This window comes from Eupeodes corollae, chromosome 1, assembly GCF_945859685.1.
Source record: "Eupeodes corollae chromosome 1, idEupCoro1.1, whole genome shotgun sequence".
In the NCBI taxonomy this organism is placed as follows: Eukaryota; Metazoa; Arthropoda; class Insecta; order Diptera; family Syrphidae; genus Eupeodes; species Eupeodes corollae.
Window position 1 is genome coordinate 38,898,937 of NC_079147.1, and position 12,550 is coordinate 38,911,486.

Below are 12,550 nucleotides of genomic sequence, written 5' to 3' on the forward strand. Positions count from 1 at the left end.
ATACAATAACCCAAGACATTCGACCAGTTCCACGTCAAGTTGTTCAGAGGAGCATGCAGAACTTCTCATAACGGGTGCTGGGTACTAGTCTTCCTGAATTTTGTTTTTGTTAAATCTTACAATATCTAAGATTATTTCTACAAAGTGGAACCCAAATCCGAGAAGTGATAAATCCTTTTCTGAAAAAAACATGGAACCCAATATCATTGTTCGAAAATTTGTATCTTAGATAAAAACAAAATTCTAGCATTGAATTCTAGATTCTCTCGGAAATATCTTCCATTTTATGATCTCGATTTGCACATTTGATGTCAGCTTTTTGAGTGGAGGAAAACATCACAATAAATTTCAAGATGAACACAAACAAAAAAGTGGATTAAGAAAACATACATACAACATATGTTGTTTATATAGGTCGCGTTTATACGAGTCCGCGCCGCGTTATACGAGTTATACCCCTTTAGTCCTTTATGTAGCAACAATTTTATATTCCCACTCAATTTTAAGTATAAGCTTTTCAAACCCCAACTGTAAATTTCCCAAATACCTATGCTAGAGGTCCATAAACATCCCAACAGCAGAAGCGCATCATCCAAAATAATGACATTTCTTTTTTCGGCGTTGCGAAATAAATACATTTAAGTTCCAATTCAAAGGGAATCCCCCTCGTCGATATATACGAGCTCCGTCCGTCGTCGTCGTCGAGCAGAGCAGTATCCTTGCCTTGAATCTTTTACTTTTCTCGCAAGGAAATGAACTCATATTCTTTCCTGAAAAGCAGCTATGGGATGGGTGCGGGGAGTCGTTGTTCAACTCAACTCCCTTATATAAAATCGCTCTTCATCGTCATCGTCCTCGGCGTCATCGTCGTCGTAGTTATAGTCGTAGTCGTACTGGCAGAGCTCTGGTGTGTCATTTATGTGCAATTCGGGGAAAGAGAATTCTGCAAATCGTTTTTAAGATCTTGATTTGACCTCGTATGTGATGCTAGCCTTGAAGCCTTGCACTACTATACACCACTGTGTCTCTCCGCCCCTCTCCACGCCAGCATACCCTCGCGCCTTCAGGCAATCAACAATTTATCGTTTGACATTAAAAAAGAAGAATAAAACCGACCAACAAAAATAAAAAGGACAAACAAAAAGGAAGAAAGGAAAATCGGCCAAAGATGGGAAGCAGGAGCTGAAGCAGTAGCAGGAGCATTTCGTTTCGAATGTGCTCAATGTTGCACCACCACACAAGGACGACAAGGACGCTGCCCTTGGTTATAGCGGTTGCTGGGCCATCATTTAGGAAGTGAGTGTCAGTAAATTTTTATGTTAAAATGCAGCAGAGTAGCGCAGCATCACCGCTGAACTCCGCTGCCGCGCCGCGCCGCACAGCTCAACCCCGCGTGTCGGTGTTGCTGTCGCTGTCGGTCGGTTTTAAGTTTGGTTTGGTGTGATGCGATGTTGGTTTGGTATAAAAAGGACGAAACCTCGATGGGGCCTGGCGTTGGAATATCAAGTGATTTCCAGTGGCCATAAATATTGGTAAGTTTTTCACACGATTTCCATACATGTTGAATATTTTCTCGATGTTTATACCATGAAGGGAAGGATGGGTTCCATATATGACGACGATGGGCGACGACCATGGTTTGTGGTGGAAGTCGAAGTGGAGGGTGCGATAAAAAGAAGTTGAGAATATATGTATGTAGATATAGCGGTAATGACTACCCTCAAGGAGTACATATAAGGTTTGATATGTGCTGTGCAGCTGAGCTGAAGCTGAGGTTGAGACTGAGGCTGAGGCTGAGGCAGCAGAAATGGTATGTACCTCTATACCCAGAGAGAAGAAGTAGTATGTGCTATGTGCAAGTCAACTCGCATGGGATGATAAAATAAATTGAGGAAATTAAATTGCATTTTTAAGTGGCATTTGCACTTTGTAGTTAACCCCTTGATGGCTCATTCCGAATGATTGATTGAAATACTTCAACGTGATGATACTAGAGTTGATGATAACATTTTTTTTAAGTGGCTTGCAGGCTTCACTATATTCGTATATGAACATATATGGATTGTAGTTTTACCAACGTTTTCATTTGTTATTATCATGTCTTTGGTAAATAATACAGTAAGTTCACCTTCACAGTAAGTTGCAATTAAGAAAAGTGCAGAAGATACTTAGTTTATTATCGTTTCTTTTTTCAAAGATTCTTACTTACTTACTTAAGGTGGCGCTTCAGTCCTGTGTGAACTAGGGCCTCATCCAACAAACTTTTTCATCTAGCTCGGTCCCTAGCTAGCTGTCTCTGGTTTCGCGCTCCAAGTTGGGTGAGGTCACCTTCCACTTGTGCGCGCTACCTGATCCGCGGTCTTCCTCTACTGCGCTGTCCTGTGGGTGTGGATTCGAAGACTTTCCGGGCCGGAGCATTGGTTTCAATGCGCTCTACGTGAGCCAGCCATCTTAGTCGTTGGACTTTTACCCTTCTGACTAAGTCTTCGTCGCTGTACAGCCCGTACAGCTCGTCGTTCCATCTTCTCCTCCACTCTCCTTCGATGCATACGGGACCGTAGATAACACGAAGAACTTTTCTCTTGAAGCGACCCAAGGTGCTTTCATCCGCTTTTGTCATGGTTCATGCTTCTGTACCGTATAGCAGGTCAGGGGTCTTATATAGCAACACTTTGGTCCCTCGAGAGAGGACTTTACCACTCAATTGCTTTCTTAATCCAGAGAAACAGCGGTTAGCAAGAGTTATTCTGCGTTTGATCTCAGCGCTGGTGTTGTTTTCTGCGTTTACAGCGGAGCCTAGGTAGACGAAGTCCTTGACTATCTCAAAGTTACGTCTGTCGATTGTGATGTTTTGACCAAGACGTCGGTGTTGTATGTCCTTTCTTGACGACAGGATGTAGTTTGCTTTGCCATCATTAGCCGTTAAACCCATTTTTGCCGCCTCTGCCTCAATACTCACAATAGCCCCATTGACATCACGCTGAGTTCTTCCGATTATGTCAATGTCATCAGCATATGCCAGTAATTGGACAGACTATTGAAAGATAGTGCCTCTATTGTTGACGTGTAAGCTCTGCACTATTCTTTCAAGCACGATGTTAAAAAAATCTTATGACAGCGCATCACCTTGTCTAAAACCTTTTTTGACAGCGAAAGGTTCTGTTAAGTTGTTTCCAACCTTTATGGAGCAGCGTGAATTCTCCATAGTCATCCTGCACAAGCGGACGAGTTTGGCAGGGATGCCAAAACTAGACATTGCTCTATACAGCTCGTCCCTGTAGATGCTGTCATATGCGGCCTTGAAATCAATGAAAAGATGGTGGGTGTCGATTTAGTGTTCTTGGGTTTTTTCCAAGATCTGCCGTAATGTGAATATTTGATCAACTGTGGACTTTTCTGGTCTAAAACCACGCTGATAAGGACCTATCAGGTTGTTGACGATGGGCTTTAGACATTCACATATAACGGCAAGGAAGATTTTATAGGCGATGTTAAGTAGACTGATTCCTCTATAGTTGGTGCAATTTAGAGGGTCTCCTTTTTGTCAAGATCGGGCAAACAATACTGAGGTTCCATTCATCGGGCATGTTTTCTTCCGACCATATCTTACAGATAAGTTGGTGCATGCTCCTAACCAGCTTATCCCCAGCTGCTTTTAAGAGCTCGGCTTTATTAGACTTCAACTTAGATATGGCAATCTTTACTTCGTCTAAGTCGGGAGGACGGGATTGTTGGCTTTCGTCGTCTATATCGAATGGGTCATCCTGCCTGACAGCGGGATTCAGTTCTTCGTCGCCGTTATACAGTCTGCAGAAGTGGTCCTTCCATATCCTCAGCATTGACTGCGGTTCCACTATGATGTTTCCACTTTCGTCTTTGCAGCCTTCGGTTCTAGGTTTATGTACCTGTGAATTTCGTTTCACCTGTTCATAAAACTTTCGAACCTCATTCCTGCTCTTATACCTCTCAACATCTTCGACCGCACGCTTCTCATGCCCTCTCTTTTTCCTTCTGAGAAGTTGGCGTTCCTCTCGCCTCTTCTGCTCATAGAGCTCTCGTCCTTCTATGCAGCGCCGCTTTGGCTGCATTTGCCTGTCGATATTCATCATCAAACCCGGGTTTCGTTGTTGGTGGCTGTTTGAAACCCCGCACATCAGAGGCGTTTCTTTGATTGCATCTTGGCAATGTTGCCACTGGTTTTTGATACATTGTGTTGGCGGCAGAGAACTTCGAGAGAGGTTACTTGTAACTCACTCGGAAAAGGATTTGGCGATCTCTGGCGATTGTAGCCGTTCGACGTTGTACCTTCTCCCAGCACCTCCCTGTTTTGCCTTGGGTCTGGAGATCCGAAGTGCTACCTGCGCTACAACGAGGAGGTCAGAGGCGATGTTAGCTCCTCGGAAAGTTCGTACATCTATAATGCTGAAAGCGTGCCTGGCGTCGATCGCAATATGGTCAATCTGATTGACGGTAGATTGGTCTGGAGAAGTCCAAGTACCTTTGTGGATGTTGAGGTGTGGAAAACCCGTACTGGCTACCATAACGTTTCACCCCGCAGCAAAATTTATGAGCCTGAATCCGTTGCCGGAATCATTGTCGTGCAGGCTGTTCTTCCCGATTATTCCACCAAAGATGTCTTCTTTTCCTAGCTTGGCATTAAAATCGCCCACGACTATTTTAATATCGTAGCTAGGGCACTGCTCATATGTTTTGTCTAAGAGCTCGAAGAACATATCTTTGGTGTTGTCGTCTTTCTCTTCTGTGGGGGCGTGCGCGCATATCAGGCTAATGTTGCCGAATTTAGCCTTGATGCGTATGCACCTATAGCTCAAGACTTCTTGCCGAAGTCTGGCTCCAATGACGAACCCGCATCCAAATAAGCGCTGTTGGTTTTCGTGGTAGCAGTCACCATAATAAATATCGCAGTTTTTCATTCTCTTTTTGCCCGGCCCATCCCATCGTATTTCCTGGATGGCAGTGATATCTCCTTTTTAGCGGTCTAGGGCCTCCGCTAATTCTTCGGCAGCACGTGGTCTGTTAAGGGTCCTAACATTTCACGTGCATATCCGAAGTTCGTTGTCCTTAATTCGTTTGCGTTGGTTGTCAACAGTAAATCCTTCCGTATCCGAGGCTTGTTAGTGCTTTGCAACTATGAAAGCTTGATTTAAAGGCTCTTCTAAATTCTTGCATTATCATTATTAAAAGAATTTCTATTGTGGTGTTTCCAGCTTTACGAACCTTCAATCTAATCTATACCCTTTCAAGGTTCTTCTTTTCTTTGTTTCGCAGCTGTCCAAAAGCCAACTGATAAAACTACAGTGAAACAAAACTTCCATTGAAGTTTTGCAACCGTTGCATTATGTAATATGTTTTGATATACGGAGATCAATTTCAATGAAGATTTAAGTTAGCCGACAAATTTTCAATGGTAATGAATTGTTCCTCAAAATTCTCAACAAAGCCCTTCGAATTTGGTGCAGGAATTGTTTCGAAAAATATTGAAACGAGGCAACAGGGAGGGTATGGGTAGGAGAGGGACGGGCGAGGAAGGATTCTTCAGGAGAAGGACTTGGGCGGAATCGGGGAAGGGAAGGAATGTCCGCTACGGTAGCTGCGGCATGCTTGCGTTGCTCAGCTATACTCGTCGGATGGGGGGGTCTTGCCACCGTAGCTGGACCTCACCTCTTTTCAAAAACATAGATCATGCCTTTATAGTATACTAGATTTCAAAAAATAGTGATACACCACCACCACTGGTTCGCTTTCCTCAGACGCCGTTGATGACGTCACGGTTTGGCCTGTTCCCTCCCAGCCTGGAATCCATTCGGCCGGAATCTCGGATTCCCCAAATCTGGAGACAAGTCAGTGGTGGACTCACATACTACCCCTTTTCGAAAACCCGCTTACCTTACCGCACCTCCTTCCAATTGACTCACCACTTCATGATAACAAATATCTTAGACATGAACAAAAAAAAAGGAACAGAATCGAAGCTGAATAGACATTCTATCAATTTGGGATTAACATTCGATTTATTGCTTCAAAAAAAAAAACATCCAAGAAAACAAAATAGTTGACTCTAACAAAATCGTACTAACAAAGAAAACAAACTTAACTAGACATAATTTTAATGTTAATAAATTTACTCTAATAAAAAGAATGAAATATATATCTCAACCTCTACCTAAGAGTCGGTTCAATAAAGTGGGGCCTTACTATTGCCCAATAAAGGCTTGACTTACGATCCGCCGTTCCTACCTACACAGAGCTCTTATGCGGGTGTATACGAGGGGATGAGCAAAATGTTGCGTTAAGCGCGCGCTGTCGTCGACGTCGTCGCCGTCGCGCTGCTTTGAATTGTTGAAACCTACCCCACGTTAACAAACACTCCCTATGGCAAGTCGGAATAAAAATTAAATTGAAACAACAAAAAAATAATTCTGAACTGAGTTTAAAAAAAACCAAAACCACAGTGAGAATAACTATCAAACAAAAAAAATTATAAAAACAAAAAAAAAGGAATAAGGATTGAATATTAAGTAAATAATTGAAGAATATAATAAAAAAAAGGTAATAAATAAGTAAAGTTTTGGATAAATAAATGAATTAATTATAATTATTTAAATAAGTAGCCATGGTAAATGAGATGACCAAACAAAAACTTCGTTCTTCCATGCGTGCTCTGGCGCGTCCTGCCCGCCGGTGATATGTTCAACGCCGGGGCTTCACTACGGACTATCGGACGGCACTTCTATTTTCTTGAGCAATAATGAATCTTTTTTCTTTTGTCAGCACGCGTTCAATAAATTCTTTTTTTTTTGGCGGAGGCAAAAATCCGCAGCGCGGGTGAATTTTCGGGGCGCTCAGAGTGTTCGAAAAGGCTTATTTGAGCTGCCCAATTAGTCACTACACTACCAATACGATTTCTTAATAAGATAGGGTTACTTGTGGACCCGGGTGCTTCACGGGTCAGATTTAACTTCGGGGTTTTTTTTGGCCCTCCTCCAACAGTTAGGCACCAATTTATGCGGCCGATTGTGTTTTGTCTTTCGGTTCTACGTCGATTGCGTCCACCCAAAAATTCACCCTAATTTTATCAAAAACAAAAAAATCACTAATTTGCACTAATTTTGCATTTTTTTCGCACTCACCTTTACGCGCTTTTAGTTAGATAAATAAAACAAATGTGGAACCAAGCTATTCTTCGGTTTTTTGTAACCACGAACACAATTTCGATTTTTTTAATTGTTGTACCGGCACAAACTATTCGTTAACAAGTTCCATGCAGCACAATGACCGCCCTTACTACCTTTCACTTGACTAGTGATTCGCTAGCTTTGGTCTATTACTGATCGAACCGATGAAGATGGTAAAAACTGTCGATCTACCGTGCGATCTATTAACCTTTCCACCTAGCCCATCACCTCATCATTATTATGTAACGATTCTTTATTACTATTGGCCCGCACTATCGGCTGAGAAGCGCAACGGTCTTTCTCGTAAATATTCAAATCTGGCCAGTAAATAACAACCCCCCTTCTTCTATCCTGGGTCGTGTCTTGGATAAGCAAAAATATCCCTTGCTACAGTGGGATACGAAGTGAGCTGTCATCTGTCAACTTGTACATTTAACTTTGACAGAACCAAAATTATAAATTATTTATTTACAAATTGCAACACGTTTATCATATTCGCGCGTTAAATTAATGTTTATTCCCGAGTAAATATCGGACAAAAAACATAAAAAAAACATAAAAACATAAAAACCAGGAAGAAGGATGCAAAAAACACAAACCACCCAGACGGACAGCTCCAGCACGGAAAGAAGGAACCTCCCAAGCCGAAGCTAAGTATTTTGTATTTTTACTCAATGGTTTTGCCACATAAAAATTCTTTTATTTTGCAGGTGGCTTTCCCTTGGTCGTCCAGAAAACCTTCGGAAGAGCCCAGAAGTCTTCTGAAACCATTCCGTTGGACTGACTGACCAAGAAGAGCAGAACACTTCTGTTTTGGAAACAGAATCATTCGAAGAATGGAGGTGGAGAACGACACCAGTATTAGTGTATTTTTTTAATTTTTACTTCCCAAATAAAACATAGCATGAACAATATGCTAATCTTTCATTTTTTCCCTTGCAGCCACAACAAAACTCCGGATCTGGTACCAGCTACTGGAAGAACAGAGACGGTGAAGGCTGCTCCCTAAACAAACGTTGTAGTCCAAAGTGGGGAAGAACTCACGCCCCAAAGCCGGGCATACGTAATTTCAAGAAAGACGGTACTATTCATCGAGGTGAGGTTGTGATTAAGACATTCCTAGACTTAAGTATCCCAATAGTTTTAAGGTTTAAATTATAAGATCATCGAGTTAAGTCTAGTACGTAATTTTAGTATAAGTTCGCATACACTCGACTAAATAGCTTCCTGAAGCAATAAAGACAAAACCGATACTAATTCCAGACGTTTTGACTTTCGTGTTTTGTTTGTCGTGAATGTCATTGTGCCGAGTTGCGATTTGCATGTTTGGGGCCTAATTTTAGAGGTTCAAATTTTAAATTGAATTAAAGATACCGCGCGGGATCCAAGATAGATAGTAGCCCGTTTGAATCAATAAATAACATGAAATGGACATTACACGGGTTGGCTAAGCCTATATCACAGATGTTCGCGGGAAGATGAAAAAAATAATTTAAAAAAAAAATCAGTCTTAAGAAAATATCACAGTTTAAAGGAAGAAGAAATAAATAAGACACGAAAAATCAATCATGTAAAGATATCATGGTTGGGAATGTTGAATTCCAAGGAAATCTACATTATGTACTAAATTGATCACAGATTATTAACAATTAGTTCAGTCTTTAGGTAGAGGGTTATCACCAGTGTAATTCCTGAACTTAACGTTATGTAAAAGTTCAAAGAAAAATGCCTATGTAATGTGATATTCATGATCTTTGACAAGAGTTGCGTGATTCATTAATCAATACGTTTTGGACTGTTCAAGACCGTTTTCCTTTTTTGATTTTTACTGTTTATCTCTCTCTCTTTTTCGACATTTTCTCACTGCTTTAAGTCTTTGGCATGAAATATGCCAATTTTCTTCCCTGCTAGATTTTCCAACTCGTATAGACTTTTACCCACTGACTTCACAATCCGACATTTAACATATTTAGGGCACAATTTTGCGGATATTCTCTTGGAAGCATCGCTTAAGATGAAGTTTCGCTTGTAAATTTCTTGACCTGGCAAATATCGCACGCTGCGGGAACGAGTGTTGTACACCCGCGCGCTCTTCTCATTGGCTTCTTGGATAGACTCTTTGAGTCGGCTCCTAAGAAGCTGTAGTCGATTATTTCGGGGAAGTACTGCTATCTCGCCATCTTCAAGCACGTTCAATTTTTGTACCAACTCGTAACTGCTGCCATGGGTTAGCATATTCATCCCAAATACGGCAAAGTAAGGGGACACCCCTATCGCCGTGTGTACCGAACTCCGCAACGCTGCAGCTATTTCGCTTAGGTGGGCATCCCAGTCCCTTTGGTCTTCCTTCAGGTACGACCTTATAGCTGCAAGCAAGGTCCTATTTACACGCTCCGACGCGTTGGACTGGGGCGAATAATTGGCGGTCTTAAAATGCCGTATACCATATAGTTGTAGGAAGTTCTGAAACTCCTTCGAGACGAATTGCTTTCCGTTGTCTGAGTGGAGTACTTGGGGTACCCCAAACGTGTTGAAGATGTCTTCCCTGAGGTACTTTATGATACTTTTCGAATTTGCCGCGCGTAAGGCTTTCCAAAAAAACATACTTCGACATATGGTCGAGGACAACGAAGACACACGTATTACCATTTTTTGATCTGGGGTAAGGTCCAATAAAATCTACATACAGTTTTTGGAACGGACGTTCAGACAGATAGCTCGTACATATAGGTGGTCGGGACACTTGATTTGAAGACTTAGACAGTTTACACACCTCACAATTAATCACAAACTGACGGACCTGGACAGTCATGTTCGGCCAGAAGAAATGTTGACGAATTCGATGGAGAGTTTTGGCGATTCCTCCATGGCCGGAATTAGGGGGATTATGGGCCTTCCTGACTAGGTCTTCAGTTAATGTCGAAGGAACCCATAAACACCAAGTGTGATCGGAAAGAGGGATCTGAGTAGATTGAGGGATGGTGCGCTTATACAGAAAACCATCTTCTGTCTTCAAGTCCGGAAACGCTTCGGCGTGTTTTCCAACGGTTTCTACCAGCTCTTTATACTCCTCCGACTTGAATTCAGCTGATTCTAAATCTATGAGAGGGGCTACCCATTCCAACGTTAATTCGTCTGCGTGCGCCCGAGAGAGAGTGTCGGGAACGACGTTCAGCGACCCCTTCCGGTGCTCTATGTCGAAGACATAGGATTGCAAATCTAGGCTCCACCGAGCCAACCGCCCACTCAAGTCCTTCATGGACATCAGCCATTTGAGACTTGAATGGTCGGTTATGACAGTGAATTCCATGCCTTCAACATAGGGCCGGAATTTTTTTATCGCCATGACGGCCGCCATACACTCTCTTTCGGTGACGCTATAGTTCCGCTGGCAAGGATTTAATTTTTGGGAGAAATAAGAAATTGGACATTCTTGGCCATTCTCATATTTTTGAAATAGGACCGCGCCGATCCCGGTATCCGACGCGTCACACTGAATGAAAAATCTCCTAGAAAAATCGGGTCTAACTAAAATCGGAGATGAAACTAACGCTTTTTTTAAGCTCCTCGAATGCGGTTTTCGCTTCATCGGTCATGATGAACTTAGTATTTTTGCTCTTCAACGTATCCGTCAGTGGAGCCGTCAAGCTAGAAAAATTCTTAATGAACCTTCGATACCACCCCGCTAGACCAAGCAACCGCCTGACTTGTCTCGGATTTTTCGGCAACGGAAAATTGACAACCGCTTCTATTTTCTCCGGATCGGTCCTCAATTTCCCACCACCAACGATATAGCCCAAATACTTCAACTCTTTGAAGCAAAATTTGGACTTCTTAACGTTGATGGTGAGATTTGCTTTCTTTAGACAGTCGGCTACTTCCTCCAGCAAGGCGATATGCGTCTCGAAGTCTGGAGAAACTACGAGCAGATCATCCAAATACACAAAAACTCGCTCCCGCAGTCGCCCCGGGATTACCTTGTCCATTAAACGGCATAACCTTTGGGCAGCATTACACAGCCCAAATGGCATGACCGTGAACTGGTACAAGGGTCTCCCTGGCACCACGAAAGCAGTTTTCTCCCTACTCCGTTTCTCCAACGGGATCTGCCAGAATGCTTCCTTTAAGTCAACGCTACTTATAAAGTAGGTATCAGATAGCCGGCTGAGAAGCCCGTCAATATGGGGGAGAGGGTAAGCGTCCTTTTTGGTAACCGCGTTGACCTTACGCGAATCCAGGCAGAAACGGTATTTAATGGTACCGTTTGGGCCTGGCTTCTTAATAAGGACAACCGGTGAGCACCAAGGGCTCTCGCTCTCCTCGATAACTCCGAGCTTAAGCATCCGGTCTATTTCCTGGTACAGATTGGCTTGCACCGCTGGAGAGACGGGGTAGTGCTTCTGCTTCACTGGAACCGAGTCCCCCGTATCTATAGAATGCTCTGCCAACGAAGTTTTCCCCAGGCCATGGCGATCAAAATCTAAGAATTTCCTCTTGACTGCCTCCAAATCAGACCGTTGATCGAAAGAAAGATCATGAGCATTTTTTAAATCGGCTTCTACCTCCGGTGCCGACAAAGCACTCACCAAATTTGGGGCAATTTGAAAGGCCTTCCAAAAATCGATACCTAAATATAACTCCTGATCGAGGTTTGGAACTAAGTACAGCGTTAATGGGTGATTCTGTTGCTTGTACCTTAATAACGTGTGGACCTTACCGACTATATCTTGGTTCCTACCGTCAGCAGTCCTAACGCCCGACTTATAAGGTTGTACTTTTAATCCAATTTCTTCTATAAATTTCAGGCAACCCTTTCCCAGGATACTAACGCTAGCCCCGCTATCAAGTAGGCCTAGCACCTCCTTGTTAGCGATCCCCACTTTAGCATACGGTCGGGGGTCGGAATTAGTATCCACTACTGTCGACGCTATGCTTTTTCTAACTAATTTCCTATTCTTAAACCTTTCTCTAGCCTTGAGGATTCTTTTGGTCGGCCCTGCGGTGTTGCTACCGCAGATACGATCTCTTGCTTCTCGGTATTCTTTTATTCTTACGTGGAGGGGTTTCCATTTCCCGTTAATTACTTCATTTTTGGGGTTAATATTTATATTTGATTGGTCTCTTACTAGTATTTGAATTTGGCAATTGCCTTTATTTGAATTTCTTATTGGGGATTGACAGTCGGTGGGGGAGTCTCGGCCGAACGCGTATCCCCCTGGTTCCTCGCGTTCCGAATCGAGTTTTCCGGGTTGCATACCGGACACTTTGGAGTAATCACTCGTTCCTGACCGCACCTATAACAAAAAATGTTCCTGACTGAGGATGGGCAGTCTACGAACGAGTGACCTCGCACC